At 46.1% G+C, this 15,504-nt stretch overlaps 1 long non-coding RNA gene across 1 annotated transcript in view; it reads left to right on the forward strand.

Moving 5' to 3' along the window:
* Positions 1-1,095: 1,095 nt before the first annotated feature.
* The window catches only part of LOC130017272 (uncharacterized), a 546,772-nt gene continuing 532,363 nt past the window's right edge, over positions 1,096-15,504 (forward strand). The window contains exon 1 of the long non-coding RNA XR_008791371.1: positions 1,096-1,148. This is a non-coding gene — a long non-coding RNA (uncharacterized LOC130017272). The remainder of the gene's footprint in view (positions 1,149-15,504) is intronic.

Raw genomic sequence — 15,504 nt, forward strand, 5'->3', positions numbered from 1 at the left:
AGATCTAGGTGACCAATGGGATGCTGGAGGTCCAAAGGTTTCATCTTGGGTTTTCTGTTTTATTTGGGGTGGCAGAGCAAGAATTCTCGCAATCATTCCTTGTGCTGCACTCTGGCATTGCCCCTGGCAGTACTTGTGGGACCATATGGGATGTTGGGGACCGCCAGTCCTACGTGCTCTCCCCGGAACATCTGTCCTGTTATGCTAACCTGATGCTTTGGTTTCTTTTGCATTGTTTTTGTCATCAGCTGTCCTCTTGACTCTGTGCTCTGGATTCACAACTGACTGGCCTCAGAGCACCCTGGGGTGTGCTGGCCCTGTTTGCACCCTGGCAACTACAGTGACTTGGGCCCCCAGCCTTGCTTTTCTCTTGTTTTGTCCTTCCTACTTTGCAGAGACTGCCTGCTCGGTCATATAGTCTTATGTTCACATAATCTTGTGTGTGGATTTCTGGGCATGCGCCAATCCCAATGAGAAAGAGCCAAGGATCTCTGAGGCCAGTAGGATGTTGGGGTCCAGAAACTTCTACCTTCTTTGAGCGGGATTTGGGCCGGTCCTGAGCAGTGAGTTCCTACAGGCACACATGCCATGCACTGCTATGGGTAGTTGTCTATATGGACTCTTGAGTTCTCAATCCTAGTGGTCATGTGCTGTGGGAGTGCAGCGGTGAGCGTGCAGTGGTTTTTGCTACACCCAGGGATAGTCTTTTGGATCGCACAAGTCTGTGTTCAGGTGATCCTCTCTACATTGCTCACTGGACCAGTGGTGCACAAGTTGGTCCTGGGGTTACCAGGAAAGGCAGATACATCCAAGAACCTTCTGTATAACGTCCTCCCACTTTAGCAGAACTAGCTGCCTTATGTGATTTCTGGGGCCCGTCAGTCATAGGTGTGCATGGAGGCTGGTTCATTTGGAGGGGAGAGGCCAAGCAACAATATCGGACCCTGGGTCCTGGCCTCAGAGTAGTGTGAATGAGGCTAAGATAGACTCTGTCTCCCACCCTTCCTGTGTGTTGACTCAGGACACAGTGACCTTCCATGACGTGGCTGTGAACTTCACCCCGGAGGAATGGTCATACCTGGCGACCTCTCAGCAGAAGCTCTACAGGGACGTGATGCTGGAGATCTACCAGCATCTGCAGGCTGTCGGTGAGAGCAGTGTGGAGCCAGCCGTGTCTGAAAAGACCCACATGTGCTCCCTGGGGTTGGGCGGCAGCTGTGTGTCCAACAGTAGCTCTGTGACAGTTTGGGATGTTGGACACCGTGCAGTAGCTGTTCCCTCCCTGGTTTATTTTTAGTGTTCACCTGTGTATACTCAGGGTTTACTCTCAGCTCTGTCCTCAGAAATCATTCTTGTGGGGTAGCAGTACTCTACGGGGTGATTCAGATCAACCCATTTCAACTGTGTCCATGGGAGGATCCCTATCTGCCCAGATATCGCCCAGGTCCCTTTAAATAGTTCCATCCATTGGTGAATCAATTTACTTTGTGTACTACACGAAATTTTGTGTGTTTAATTGGTTTTGCTGTTGTCTTTGTTTGGGGGGCACAGTCCACAATTCTCCTGGCTCTCTGCTAACGGATGACTCCTAAGAGTGCTCAGGGGCCATGGTGTACTGTGGACTTGGCAACTTAAAATGTTGGTGCCTCACCATAGGGGATTTGCTATCTCGTCTCTCAACACATTAGTCGCTGCCCTATTTCAGTGCTTGGATTTACTTCTAATGGTTCTTGTGAGACTTCTGCAGGACTTAGGGTTTGCTCCTGAACTCTGCACTCAGGAATCACTCCTGGCTGGCATGAGGGACCCTACATGATATCAGGTATTGCAACTGGATTGGCCGTGAGAAACTCCTGCAGTGCTCACTTTCTGGATACATTTTTTAGCTTAAAACATAAGGGTCTTTTGCCACGCTTAGCCATTTCCATATTTATTATGCACTTAGTTTTACTGAAATCTGTGATGAGTTCATGAGGGGCTCAGGAAACTCCATGTGCTGCTGGGCCTAGAAAGACAGTACAAGGAGGAAAGTGATATTCTTGCAAGCGGCACACGTGGGTTAAATCCCCGGCATCCCATATCATCCCCGAGCACCAGCAGCAGTAATTTCTGAATACAGAGTCAGGAGTCACCTCTGGTCATTGCCAGGTGAGACCCCAAACAAGACAAAAACCAACAACATACTGAGCTGATCAGCCCCTTGTCGGCCATACACAAGGCCATGTCTAGAGTATTTGTGGTATTTTCCTGGGTCTTACCTCTCGAATAACTAGAAATATGTGGCATTTTGGAAATGGACATTCTGTTTATGCCTTTCAGATATTTGCACATTTATATCAGGAAAACATGGGTATTTACATTTCACGTTTTCCTGTCACTTATCCATGTCTCTGTCTCTGTCGGGGCAGGGCACTCTGGGATGAAGCCTGCGGTGATCTCCTGGCTGGAAGGAGGAGCTCTGAGGTCAGGGAGGAGAGGCGTGTGTGTGGGTGAGTGTCTGAGGGCCCTTCCTGGCTCAGGCCCTGTGCAGTGTATGGTTGCCCTGAGCATGTATGAAACACGTTGCTGAGACCGGGGCCTTGGTCTCCTGGATCCTTGGGTCTGTGACGCACTAACGCTGCTCTTCATTCCCCTGGACTGTCAGTTACAGAATGATCCTATAATTTGCTTCCATGGTTTTCAAATAAATAAGACCATAATAGTATGGATGTGAATGATAGTACATCAGGGAGTGCCTTGCAATTCCTGAAGGTGACCTGTTCAATAATTTGTTCAATAACCTGGTTCCCCGAACATTATTAGGTCTGCTCAAAAACAAAAACAAAACCTAGTGTAGAATTGCCAAGATACTCACAGTTTTCCACTCTCCGAATCTGTTCTTTAGTGTGGGACTCTTTGGACTTTGAGAACCACAGATATGTACTCTTAACTACATGGCATCATTTTGCTACATTTTTTGACATGTGCTTGAATTGCATGTTTTGTTCAGTTTCAGAAATGAAACCGCGACTTCAGGATTTGACATTACAGCACTTTGATTTGGGAATGGGGTCAGCAAGTACGAGTGAGTTGGTAAGATTCGCTAATTCAGAATAAATATTATTATGCCAGCAGGAGTGGACCAACTGTGTGATTGTTAAGGTGGAAGGCTGGGAGTGGCAGGGAGGAATTCCAAAGCCTGATGCTTGGAGTAGAGGACCCTTAGCTTCACTAGGTGCTGAAATCAACCATGTATAAAAATACTGTGAGTTTTGATTTGCTTGACAGTGGTAGTTGTATAGAAAGCTAATTTGTGCGCCCTGTAGATCGTGCAGTGAGAAATATACTTCCTTTGCACAGGGATGGATGGTCCTTAACCAGCACGCCTTATCGACAGCATAGACCCACAGAACTGATCCTAGATTCTGCATGGTGTGCCCCTCCACCCACTCAACACCCAATAAATAGAAACTACAAAACAGAAAGAACAAAAAACTTCATTGTTCCTGAAAGCCATCACTTTTGGTAAGAGCTTTGCAATGGCCACGTGGTCTGTCTCAGCTGCGTGACGATGCAGCGTTGTCTTCACCCCTGCATCATAGGTTCCACACTGGACTTTAACCAAATCCACATATGTATCTATTTCATTTTCTCTTGAAATGGATGTATCCATTTTCTATAGAAGGAATTATTTCCAGTTGTATTCCTTCATTAATTTAAAGGGGGGGAAGTCACAGAATTTACTGACTCTGCATCCATCAATTTTGTGTGTCCAACTTACAGTAACATGAAGTTACTCTATAGTAAGACAATTCATATATCAGTAATTGCATTTGTTTGGTGCATATGTGTGAAAGCACAACTGAAGGGCTCAGTTTTTTGACAGGAAGACTCAGTGAATAAGTCAATAATTAGAATCCTCTGTTGTTCTGCAGGAAAGCTGCCACCCCGAGTGGAATGTCTCTGATCCTACACTGTATGATAATGTCTCGAGTGAGCAATCCTGCCCTCAGCCCCATGAGGACACCGAGACAGGCGGGATGTCTTCTGAGGGTGAGCAGAATGGCGAGAGCTACCTCACTCTGAAGAAGCCCTTTCCTGGAAAAAGTTCCTTGGAGTGTGTTATTCTCAGTTCAAAGGCACAAATTCTGCTGTGAGTCTGTCACAGCAACATACCCTGAACCACAGTCACCGTGAGCAGAAACCATCAAAGTGTAAGGAATGTTGGGGAGCCTCCCCATGTTCTCAGCACTGTGGTGTTCCCTTAGAAAACCACAGTGGACAGAATCCCCAGAAAAGTCAGCCCCGAGAACAAAGTGTGAGTCAAGTGTTACTCCATCATGACCATATGAATATAAATCCAGGAGCGAAACCTTTTGCATGTGAAAAATGTGGGAAGGCCTTTGATCAATAATCACATCTATTTATCCATAGGAGAATTCATACAGGAGAAAAACCTCATGAATATCAGACATGTGGAAAGGTCTTTATTGAGACCTCGAGTCTTAATACACCTATGAAAACTCATAGTGGAGAGAAGCCTTCTATATGTCAGGAGTGTGATAATGCCTTTACTCGATCCTCAGGCCTCAGTATACATAGAAGTATTCACACTGGAGAGAAACCATATATATGTAAGGAATGTGGAAAGGCCTTTGCTAGAGCCTCAGGCGTCAGTATACATAGGAGAATTCACACTGGAGAGAACCGTATATATGTAAGGAATGTGGGAAGACCTTTGCTGTAGCCTCAAAACTTACTGTACATAGGAGAATTCACACTGGAGAGAAACCGTATATATGTAAGGAATGTGGGAAGTCCTTTCAGAAGCCTCAAGCCTTAGTGTACATAGGAGAATTCACACTGAAGAGAAACTGTATATATGTAAGGAATGTGGGAAGGCCTTTGCTACAGCCTCAAAACTTACTGTACATAGGAGACTTCACATTGGAGAGAAACCTTATATATGTAAGGAATGTGGGAAGTCCTTTGCTGAAGCCTCAAGACTTAGTGTACATAGGAGAAGTCACAGTGGAGAGAAACCGTATATATGTAAGGAATGTGGGAAGGCCTTCGCTGGAGCGTCAACAATTCGTGAACATAGGAAAATTCCACACTGGAGAGAAACTATATATTTGTAAGGAATGTGGAAAGGCCTTTGCTGGAGCATCAAGACTTACGGCACATATGAAATTTCATCTCACAGAGAACCCTCATCAGTGTCAGACATGTGGGAAGGGATTCACACGGTTCTCTTCCCTTACTCTACAGATGAGAATTCATAATGGAGAGAAGCCTTAGATATGTCTGGAGTGCGAAAAGGCCTTTACTTCATCCTCACAATTGACTGTACATAGGAGAATTCACAGTGGAGAGAAACCGTATATATGTAAGGAATGTGGGAAGTCCTTTGCTGAAGCCTCAAGCCTTAGTGTACATAGGAGAATTCACACTGGAGAGAAACTATATATGTAAGGAATGTGGAAGGCCTCTGTATGTCCTCAATACTTAATGTACATAGGAGAATACACACTGGAGAGAAACCGTATACATATAAAAGTGTGGAAAGGCTTTTTGAGAACCTTCAGATGTAGTGTACATATGAACATTTATGCCGGAAAAAAACTTATATATGCGAGGAATATTGTAAGGCCTTCTGCCGTTCTGAATCCTTGCTAAGTACAGGAATATTCACAGTGGAGGGAAACCTTATCAGTGTCAGACTTGTGGGAAGGCCTTCATTTGGTGCTATTCTCTTACTCAGTATGTGAGAATTCGTACTGGAGACCAACTCCATATATGTCAGGAATGTGGAAGGGCTTCATGTACCCCTCAAACCTTAATAAACATAAAAGTTCATACTGGATGATTTGATTCCTTGATAACAGTCTCTAAGGACAGAACAGGACAAATCAATCAATCAAGTTTCCTTTGAACACGATGGTCAAGGATGTTAAAAAAAAAAGTGCAGTTAAGAGGGAAGTAAGCCTGCCTGCTTGGGACAGGCTTCTCATGTTATTGAAATGTAACTGCTGATTTTCACCCGGGCTCCACCTATGCCAGTATTCTAGTGCTTGGAATTGCTTGTGTGTTAACTTGTAAATAATGGGTCCTGGTGATGAAAATAAGGAGGAATGTTACTGAATAATCAGATACAGAAACACCCCCAGCTCAGAGCTGTCACGGCTCACTATTCTCTTATTGTTTCCAATGCTTCTGGCTTGGCCCTGAGGGGCTGGTTAGCGGGAATTATGGCAGAAATCAACTAAGATGCAGCACTGAATACTTTGAAAATGGAAAAACAGGTAAACCTCCGTTCTTCTGTCTTTCCTGTGTTAGGATTTGGAATGCTTGAACACCCTGAAAATCCCGGTTTGGGAACTTGAACAGCAGGTCACACCAGCTTGTAGGGCGCTTTCACGCTTGTTTTTACTTATTCTGGATATCCAGGCTTTAGGAGATGTGGAGCTTATGAGGGGTGCGTTGGGGGCTGTTTTGTGGTGCAGGTGTCATGGGTGAGGGTGCGTTATCCTGAGGGGCCCTCTAGCCACGATCGCATCCAGGTCAAAGATGGCACTGGAGGGTCGGCACATGGACTTCAGGCCTTGGTGTGAGGAGCCTGCAGAGAGTGGGAGTCTTGGCCATCTCATACCTCCCTACTCGAGACTGCGAAAGACCATGTTTGGAGCCTTTGGACTGGACATAACACTTATCGAAACTCCAGATATGTTCATGGGCAGCCCCCAAAGGAAAGTGACACTTTTGCGGTCGGTCATTTTCATTGGGTTCCGTGCTGGGGTTGGGACTTTGGGGCGTGTTTGGACAAGTGAGAGGTATTTGCCTTAGAAAAATTACTCTTTAGATTAATTTTTTTCTGCTTTTTGGGTTACACCCAGTGTTGCACATGGGGTTACTCCTGGCGTATGCTCTCAGGAATTACTCCTGGTAAAGCTCAGGGGACCATATTGTTGCTGGAATTCAAACCCGGGTTGGTCACGTGCAAGCCAAACGTCCTACCTGCTCTGCTATCACTTCAGCCCCTCTTTGGATTAATTTTAATAGCTTCTTTTATTCAGGGGATTTGGAAGGGATTCTTTGATGCTCAAGGTTTACTTCTGGTTCTTCAGCTCAGGAATTCTGTGGTGCTGCTGGGTTCCTTTGGGATGTGGAAGTTTGACCTGGATCAGCAAGGCAAGCATCCTACTCGCTTTCCAGTAAGTCCAACCCCACTATTGCTGTTTTTTTCCATATATAGAATTTCTACTTCCCGGGTGTATGGGACCACCAGCAGGTCAATCTGTGCCTGTTAGGCGAGTGCGTCAGCAGCCTGATGGCACCGTCAGACTTCCAGATACTCCAAAATTGATGCTGTGCCTTTGACCAGACTCCAAAAACTTTGGACAACGTCTTCCAAGAAAGTAAACAGCCAAAAGTTAGGTATGTGCGAGACACACCAACAAACCATTTCCGGCTCAGCTATATAATTGGAGGCAAGGTCTCTCTGGTTCCTGATGAAACTGCTTAAAGGCTATGATCCCAGAGACTCAGACACAAATCTTGGAACCTAGCTGCTTTTTGCAGACATGCACCCGGTTCCCGCAATGAGCTACCGGTGACAGACCACCACTAGGGGGAAAGGGTGTGTATCTCTGCCTGATCCTACTTGGTGGCTTGGTGGCCACCATCTTCCAGAGGCCATTGGACGGACAGGTTTGGGCCTGCAGTGACAAGACCTGCGTGTCCTCATGGGGTTGGGGTGGGCTCTGCCCTTTCCTCCCCTCCTCAATGAGACCCCGAGTCGCTGCCCATGTATGGACTCTCTGGCTCTTGATCACTCGGCCATGATCCCAGAGTCTGAGAAACAAATCTCGGAACCCAGCGGCTTTTAGCAGAAATGTGTCTGGTCCCCACAGTAGGTTACCAAAGCTGGGTATTTCAGGTGGGAATAGGTTTCGTGCCTGGCGGCTCAGTGGCCGCCATCTCTAATGGCTTCTGGACGGTTAGGTTTGAGACTGCTGTGAGGAGACATGTAGGGCCTAACTGGATGGTGGTGAAGCCGGCCCATTTCTCCGCACCCCAACGAAACCCCGAGTGGTCTGGTGCCTACGATTGACCTCTATGGCTTGTGATCAAGGTGCATAATGGCCATGATCCCAGCGATTTAGAGACGAATCTCAAAACTAAGCGCATTTTACCAAAAATGTGTCTGGACCCTGCAGTAGGTTACTGTCCCCGGTCCACCCCAGGGGGAATTGGTGCTGTTCCCCCAACTACTCCCACTTGGCGGCTTGGTGGCCTCCATCCTCCAAAGGCCTTTGGAAAATCAGGTTTGGGCCCACACTTACGAAGATACGTGGGGCCTCTCAGGATGGGGTGGAGCCGGCCAATTCCTCCCCACCTCAACAAGAGCCTAAGTGATTCCCACGAACCACCTCTCTGGCTCATGATAAAGCTGTTTAATGGCCATAATCCCAGAGACTCAGGAACAAATCTCGGAACGCAGCAGGTTTTGGCAGAAATCCCTCCAGATTTAGTTGTTAAAATTTCAGAATTCCAAAATCATATGTTATTTATAACCAGCAATCAAAAAAGCATTGTCTACTGTTGCGTTTTCGCCAGATTTGAGTGCTGGGGTAAAATCCCAAATAATAATGGTGGATCTTGTGTCAAAATATTGAATGTAATCAAAGTAGTAAGAAGAATGTGGAAATTATCTGCTCCACAGGTAGGGGAGGCTTTGAAATGGTGGTATACTTGGGTTTTTAGTGGTGGAAAATGGGCATGGTGAAGGGATGGGTGTTTCATTGTATGACCAAAAATTAAACCTGAAAGCTTTGTAATTGCTCTCCCATTTTTCCCGTTTTCTCCCATTTATTTAGAAATGGCCAGAGCAATAGTAGAGCAAGTAGGATGCTTGCCTAGCATGTGGCCAACCCAGGAGTCCTCCGTCCACAACATCTTTGAGTTGCTCATTGGACATTGAGTATCCCCTTCTCATCCCTAGAACATGTGATGTGGGGGTGTGGCATGGGGTAGGGGTGTCTTCTCCCCGGATGTGTTCATTATGGAGAGATCCTGTGCTTTGCTTTCTTGACTTTGTTGTCATTCTTCCTCATCTGTCAGGTACATCGAGTAGTCCATGTGTTTCAAGGCCCTTGTGTTCCCGGCTATAACTAGCCTGACTGTACACCAAAAGGACCGGGTGCCCTTTCTGGACTCCGCTCAGTCAATCTGACACCATGCATATCTTTGTCTTTGGATCATTGCCATGTTTTTTTGAATATGTGAAGAAATTGAGTTTTCTTTTGTTTTGGGCCCTGGGGATGCTCAGCAATTATTCCTGGTGATTCTAGTAAGTTGCTTTTGGCAGTGTTCAAGGGTCAACCCCTGTCAGCCTCATGCAAGGCTAATGCCTACCTGCTGTACGCTTGTACACACCAAAAATTGTTTCATTGTGTGTATGTTAAATTGTGACTGTGAGCCCATAGTGACGTTAATAAGGACCAGAACAGCAGTGCATCACGGTGGGTGCTGGCCTTACAGATGCCGCCTACTTTCAATGTCCAGCATCGCCTATGGTATCCTAAGCATCACTGGGTCTGATTAAAAACAAAACCCAAAAGGATTTTTTGGGGATTGCCAAGCTCCTCCTAGCAACACTTCCCACAGATTTTCCCTTTCTGTAGGCTTGCTTGGACTGTGAGAACTATGGAGATGTCCTCCACCTGCTTGGTCATTCTACTGCATTCCATTCAACATTGGACTAATTCTCATTGTGCATATTGGTTGATTTCAGAACTGAAATCACAGGTTCAGGATGTGGCATTACAGCAATTTCTTTAGGAAACAGGGGTATTGCATACAAGTGTGCTGTAAGATTCTCTTGTTGAAACTATTATGCCATTGGATTGCTCAATGGACCGAGCATACGGCTTGAAAGGTGGGGTCCGTCTCCATCCCCACAACCACATCTATGGTCTCAGCATCACAGGAAAAATATCGGAGCCTAATGCTGGGACTCGAGGGTCTTTAACCTCAGTGGGTACTGCAATCTGGAAATTTATTTTATTGTATTGTTTTTTTTTTAAGTTTTCATTAAAGTGCCAGTATTTTCAAAGTTTTTTAGTAGTTGTATTTAGGCGTACAATAATTGAACACCAATCCCTGCATCAGCTTCCCTCAACCCGTGTTCCCGTATTCCCTCCTCACCCCAGTCCCCACTCTACCCCCGCCTGTCATCTGGACAAGCACATGAATAGGTTTCAGTGGTCACAGCTTAGATCTCTTGTTTTCAGTTCTGTTGCATCTGTGTTTTGGGTAAATGGCTACACCCCTCACTCGTGTCACTGCCATAAATGAATCCCTAATCCCTGTAAACTTCTGTTTCTCTTCCGCCCCAAATTTCTTTCCTTCTTTGTCCGGCTTCTCTCTAAACACTGGAATCAGGGATGATTGAAGCAGCCCCTTTACAGTACATTTCCATATCCAGTGTTCGGTATTCCACCAATGACTGAACATCATCCTGTTGTTTTTTTTTTTTTTTTCTGGCTAACTTCAGTCAAGACGGTATCTTCCGGTTCCAACCATGTTGCTGCATGAAAGAAGTAATTCTAAAACCTAAAAAATATATCACTTGATCACTTGATCCCCCTTTATTCATCGATTTATTTGAGTGGGTGCCAGTAACGCCTCCATTCATGCCTGTTGCGTGCTAGTGTAGCCCAATGGCATCTGTTCATTCTAGGAACATGCAGAGCCTCAAACCAATCATTCAGGGTCTAGACAAAGAAGTCTGACCATCTTGTAGATGGACGTCCACACGATCTTTTGACGTACCGTGGAATCCAGTCAGTAATGGCTCTAGGCCAGCGGTTGTCTGCAAACCTCAGTACGTGTCCAGCCCATCTGATTTTTGATGCCTTGGCAGATGAGACAGTGTCCCTGATTCTTGATCATTGACAGAGATCAGAACTCCAGATTCTATCTCTCATTTGAGTGATGCGTGATATTCCAAGCATAGCTCTTTCGATTCTCTTTGAGAGACCCGAGTAGCGTTCTCATCCTGTTTTCATAGGGCCCAGGTCTCTGAGGCATATGTTAATGCAGGAAGAACAGTGGAAGCGAAGAGATGTGCTTGTAGCTGGAGATTATTTGTCCTCTTAGTTATTTCTTCAACGCTCTTGAAAGCATTCCAAGCCGCTCTCTTCCTCCTGCAAACTCAGGTACCAGGTCAATCATCATGTTGATTTCTCGAACTAGGTTGCATTCAGAGATGGTGGTTCCATTGAGAGCGAATGGAGCGTCAGGAACGAGGCTGTTTCTCATAAACATTGTCTTTGTAGGATTCAGCTGTAGTCCGATCTTTCCACACTCACGGTCGAAGTAGGTCAGCATTTGTGCCTCTTGGCTGATGTCTGGTGTTATTACAACAATGTCATCAGCAAAGTGGAGGTGGTATAGTTGCCGACCATCTATGCTCACTCCCATTCCTTCCCATTCCAGTCGTCGCATGATGTTCTTGAGGGTGGCACTGAAGAGTTTTGGTGAAATGGTATCACCCTGCCGGACCACTCTCTTGACATGGATGAATAGTTCTTTGTAGAATGGTGAGATCCTGGTAGTGAATCTGTAATAGAGCTCACGGAGGATCCTGATGTATTGAGTTTGTAAACCCTGATTGGCTAGGGCTTCTATGACCGCTTCCATCTCAACAGAATCAAAGGCCTTCTTTAAATCAATGAACATTAGACAGAGCGGCATCTTGAACTCCTGAGAAAGCTCAATGAGCTTAGTAATCATGTGGATATGGTAGATGGTACTGAATTCTTTTCAGAACCCGGCTTTTTCACATGATTGTTCTTCATCTAGTGTTCTGCTAATCCTATTCAGGATGACTCGAGTGAACAGTTTGTAGATGACAGACAATAGGCAGATTGGGCGATAGTTGCCAATGTTCTGGATGTCTCCCTTCTTGTATAGTAGTACAGTCTTGCTGGTTTTCCATTGGTCTGGAACCTTGCATTCAGACAGCGTGGGAAGAGCCGAGCCAGTGTCTTGATGAGTACTGATGGTAAGTTCTTCAGGTGTTCAGGTCTGATCTTGTCTGGGCCAGGTGATCTTTGTTTCTTTACTGACGAGATGGCGTGTTGAACTTCGGAAGGGGGAACATTGGGAACGATATATCCATTGCACGGAATGTGGTATGTGGGCAAGTGGACGTGGCTATTAAAGAGATCTGAGTAGAATTCATAAATAATCTTCTGATTGCCCTTCTGGAAGATGTGATAGATCCATCAGGATGTCGGAGGGCAGTCATCTTGGTCTTGTAGTTGGTGAAGGACAGGCGGGCATTACAAATGCTTTTCCCGGCTTCTGCCGCATCTATCAGCATCAGTGTTCTCCTGTCTTTGAGATCATCCTTGATGGCTTCTCTGCATTGTTTTGCCAGCTCAGACATTCGCTTGCGGTTGCCTGAGGCATGTGCCAAGCCACGTTGGCGAATAAGTTCAAGAGTGTTCGAAGAAAGGCAGTTTTTTTGTGGTTATCTCTCGCGGCCCTGAGAGTCCCAGCAGCAGGAATCCCTGAGCACTGCTGGTGTGACCCTCTCCCCACCTAAGTAAATAGAGCAAGATAACAGAAAACTCATTGATCCTCGAGAGGTATCTGCTTTAGGTGAGATGTTTTCAAAGGTCTGTCTCGGCTGTGTGGGGATGCATCATTGCCTTCGCACGTGTATCCCACTAAGCTATCCTACTAAGCTCCACACTAAGCCACTACCAATCCCAGTCTTGGGCCCCTTTTATTTTCACTCTAAACTGGTTCTTCAATTTTCTGCAGAGGGAGTTTTTTCCATTACTGTCTGTTCTTAGAGTTGGAAAAAAATTACACAGCTATGTGACCTGCTGTCGGTCTATTTTGCTTGTCCATCTTGCTGAAACATTAGGTCGTTGCCTGGAAAATCTATCCACGTGTCAGAATTGCAACCAAGTTGGGTTAATGTTAGAAACCAACCTGCAGGTCTAGAATTTTTATGACGAGAAGACTATCAGGCACAGCACAGTAATTGGAATCCTTCTCTGCTGTTCCTTGGGTAGAAACAGCCCAGGTGGAATTCTTCTGGTCATGCACACTGTGACAAAATCTCGAGTGAGCAGTTATGCCCTCAGCCCCATGAGGATGCCAAGACAGGTAGGATGTCTTCTGTGGGTTACCAGTAGAAAGTGAGCACCCACGCTGCAAACAAGCGCTCCCCTGGGAAAAGATACTCGGAGACTGTTCTGCTAAGTTCATGAACACAAACCGCCCCAGGAGAGAAGCCCCTGGACTGTGGGAGAGGAGCACTGTTTATAGTGAGTCCAGTTATGTATCCCAGAAGATATGAAGACTGGAATCGAACCCAGGTTACCCAATTGAAAGAAAGCTCTCACACTCTTTGGCTCTCCATAAGGCCCCACCATCATGCCAGAGTGCTTCCTGAGTGCAGAGCCAGGAAAACCTCTGCTTGTTGCTGGATTTGTGGCCCCCATACCATGAACAAACCAAATAAAAGCAAAACAGCCTCAGGCCCTTATTGAAGGATTCCCTCCCCCCCAAAATGGACGTTTCTGAGCTGTATCTTGCTGTATCCATGCTGCCTCTTCCTCGTAGAAGAGGGTTAGGTACCCTCAGAACGTGGGGTGATGAAGTGTGGGTTGCCCATAGCAGGAAATATTTCTAAATGGTTTGGTCACAGACATAACAAATTAGCTTCAGATGTTTTTCAGCTCAGACTGTCACTGTCACTGTCCTCCCATTTTTTCATCGAGTTGCTTGAACGGGTCCAGTAACATTGTGAGACGTGTTACTGTGTTTTGCATATCGAATATGTCACGGGTAGCTTGGCAGGCTTTACCATGTGGGCAAGATACTCTCGGTAGCTTGCCGAGAGGGGTGGAGGAATGAAACTCGTGTCGGCCATGAAGGTCGCATGCAAGGCAAACGCCCTTCCTGCTGTGCTATGGTTCAGCCTTGCAAATTTGCCTTGCTGTATCCACGTCAGGTTCAATCCTCTGCACCCATCGTGATTCAGAGGCAAAGCTGGAGCAGCCCCCTGGACTCCCAAGGTGATTCAGCTATGTACACCACAAGATCTGAAGATGGAAATCAAATGCTTGTCACCTGTGTGAAAGACTAGCAACCTCAAGGTTCTCCTAGCACTCCCCTTTGAAGCTCCGCGCTTGATCTTTAATTACCCTATACTTAACACAAAAGCAAACTTAAGGGTGGAAAATTCTTAGAGAAACAGGCATGGAGAGAGACGGAAACGCCCACAACTCCATCTCTTGGCGTTTCAGCATAACTTCCGTAGTCCAAATTTTCCCAAGTTTAAGATTTACAGCCCTTGTCTTTGCTTAAATGGGGTCATTAAGGATCAAGCACTACAGCTTTGTCTGCTGCAATGGCAGCAGATAGGATAGGGCTCTTGCCTCGTATCCACAGGACCCGGGTATATTCATAGGATCCCCATACGGTTCTTCAGTCATATCCGAAGTGTTTCCTGAGTTCAGAGCCAGGAGAAGACCCTGAGCATATCCGGTGTGGCCACAATCATAAAGGAACATACAAAAAAAAAGTAAAACACAGAGCTTCAGTTCCTTGATGACGAATTCCCTCACCCCGACTTGAGGGTGTCAGAACTGTATATTCTTCCATTCCCCACGTTGGTGTAGAAGATGGTTAGAGTACCCTCGTAATGTGGGATCACGGGGTGTGGGTTGCCCATAAAAGGAAACCTTAAAAGGGCACGGTCACAGGCATCAGAATGTGCGTTCAGAACTTTTTTGTACAGAGAGAAAAGAACAATAAATGTAAGAAAATAACCCTGCCTTGCTCATCAAAGGCTCAGTTCAATTTGCTGCAACCCTCAAGGTTTAGAGACAAAACTAGGGAAACCCACTCGACCCCCGAGGAGATTCAGCTATCCACCCCATAAAGTTCTGAAGGCTGGGATCGAACCCAGATTACTCAAGTGAAAGACAATCTACCGCAGGCTCCCCTAACGCTGCACCTGTGGAATCTGCTTGCTTGATCCTTAATTATCCCATACTGAACACTGAAGATAACCCAAGGGTGGAAAATTCTTAGAGAAATGAGCCTGGAGAGGAACAGAAACGTCCACACCGCCAGCTCGTTGTGTGTCGACGGAAATACCGCTGCCCGACTTTTCCCACGCTTAAGATTTCCAGCCCATTTATCTGCTTCAATGTTAGGTATAAGGTCATTAAGTATCAACCAAGCTGCTTGAGTCGCTGCAGCGGGAGCAGGACGGTTAGTGCTCTTGGCTTGCAGCACAGGCCCCTGGTTCTTTCTCTGGCTCTCCATACAGCCCCACCATCATGCAAGAGTGATTCCTGAATGCAGCGTCAAGAGAACCTCTGTGTGTGGCTGGATTTGTGTCCCCCAAACCATTAACAAACAAAATAAAACCAAAACAGCCTTAATCCCTTATTGCAGGATTCCCTCACCCTAACGTGGGCGTTTCTGAGC

This window comes from Sorex fumeus, unplaced genomic scaffold (assembly GCF_029834395.1).
Source record: "Sorex fumeus unplaced genomic scaffold, SorFum_2.1 ptg000184l, whole genome shotgun sequence".
In the NCBI taxonomy this organism is placed as follows: Eukaryota; Metazoa; Chordata; class Mammalia; order Eulipotyphla; family Soricidae; genus Sorex; species Sorex fumeus.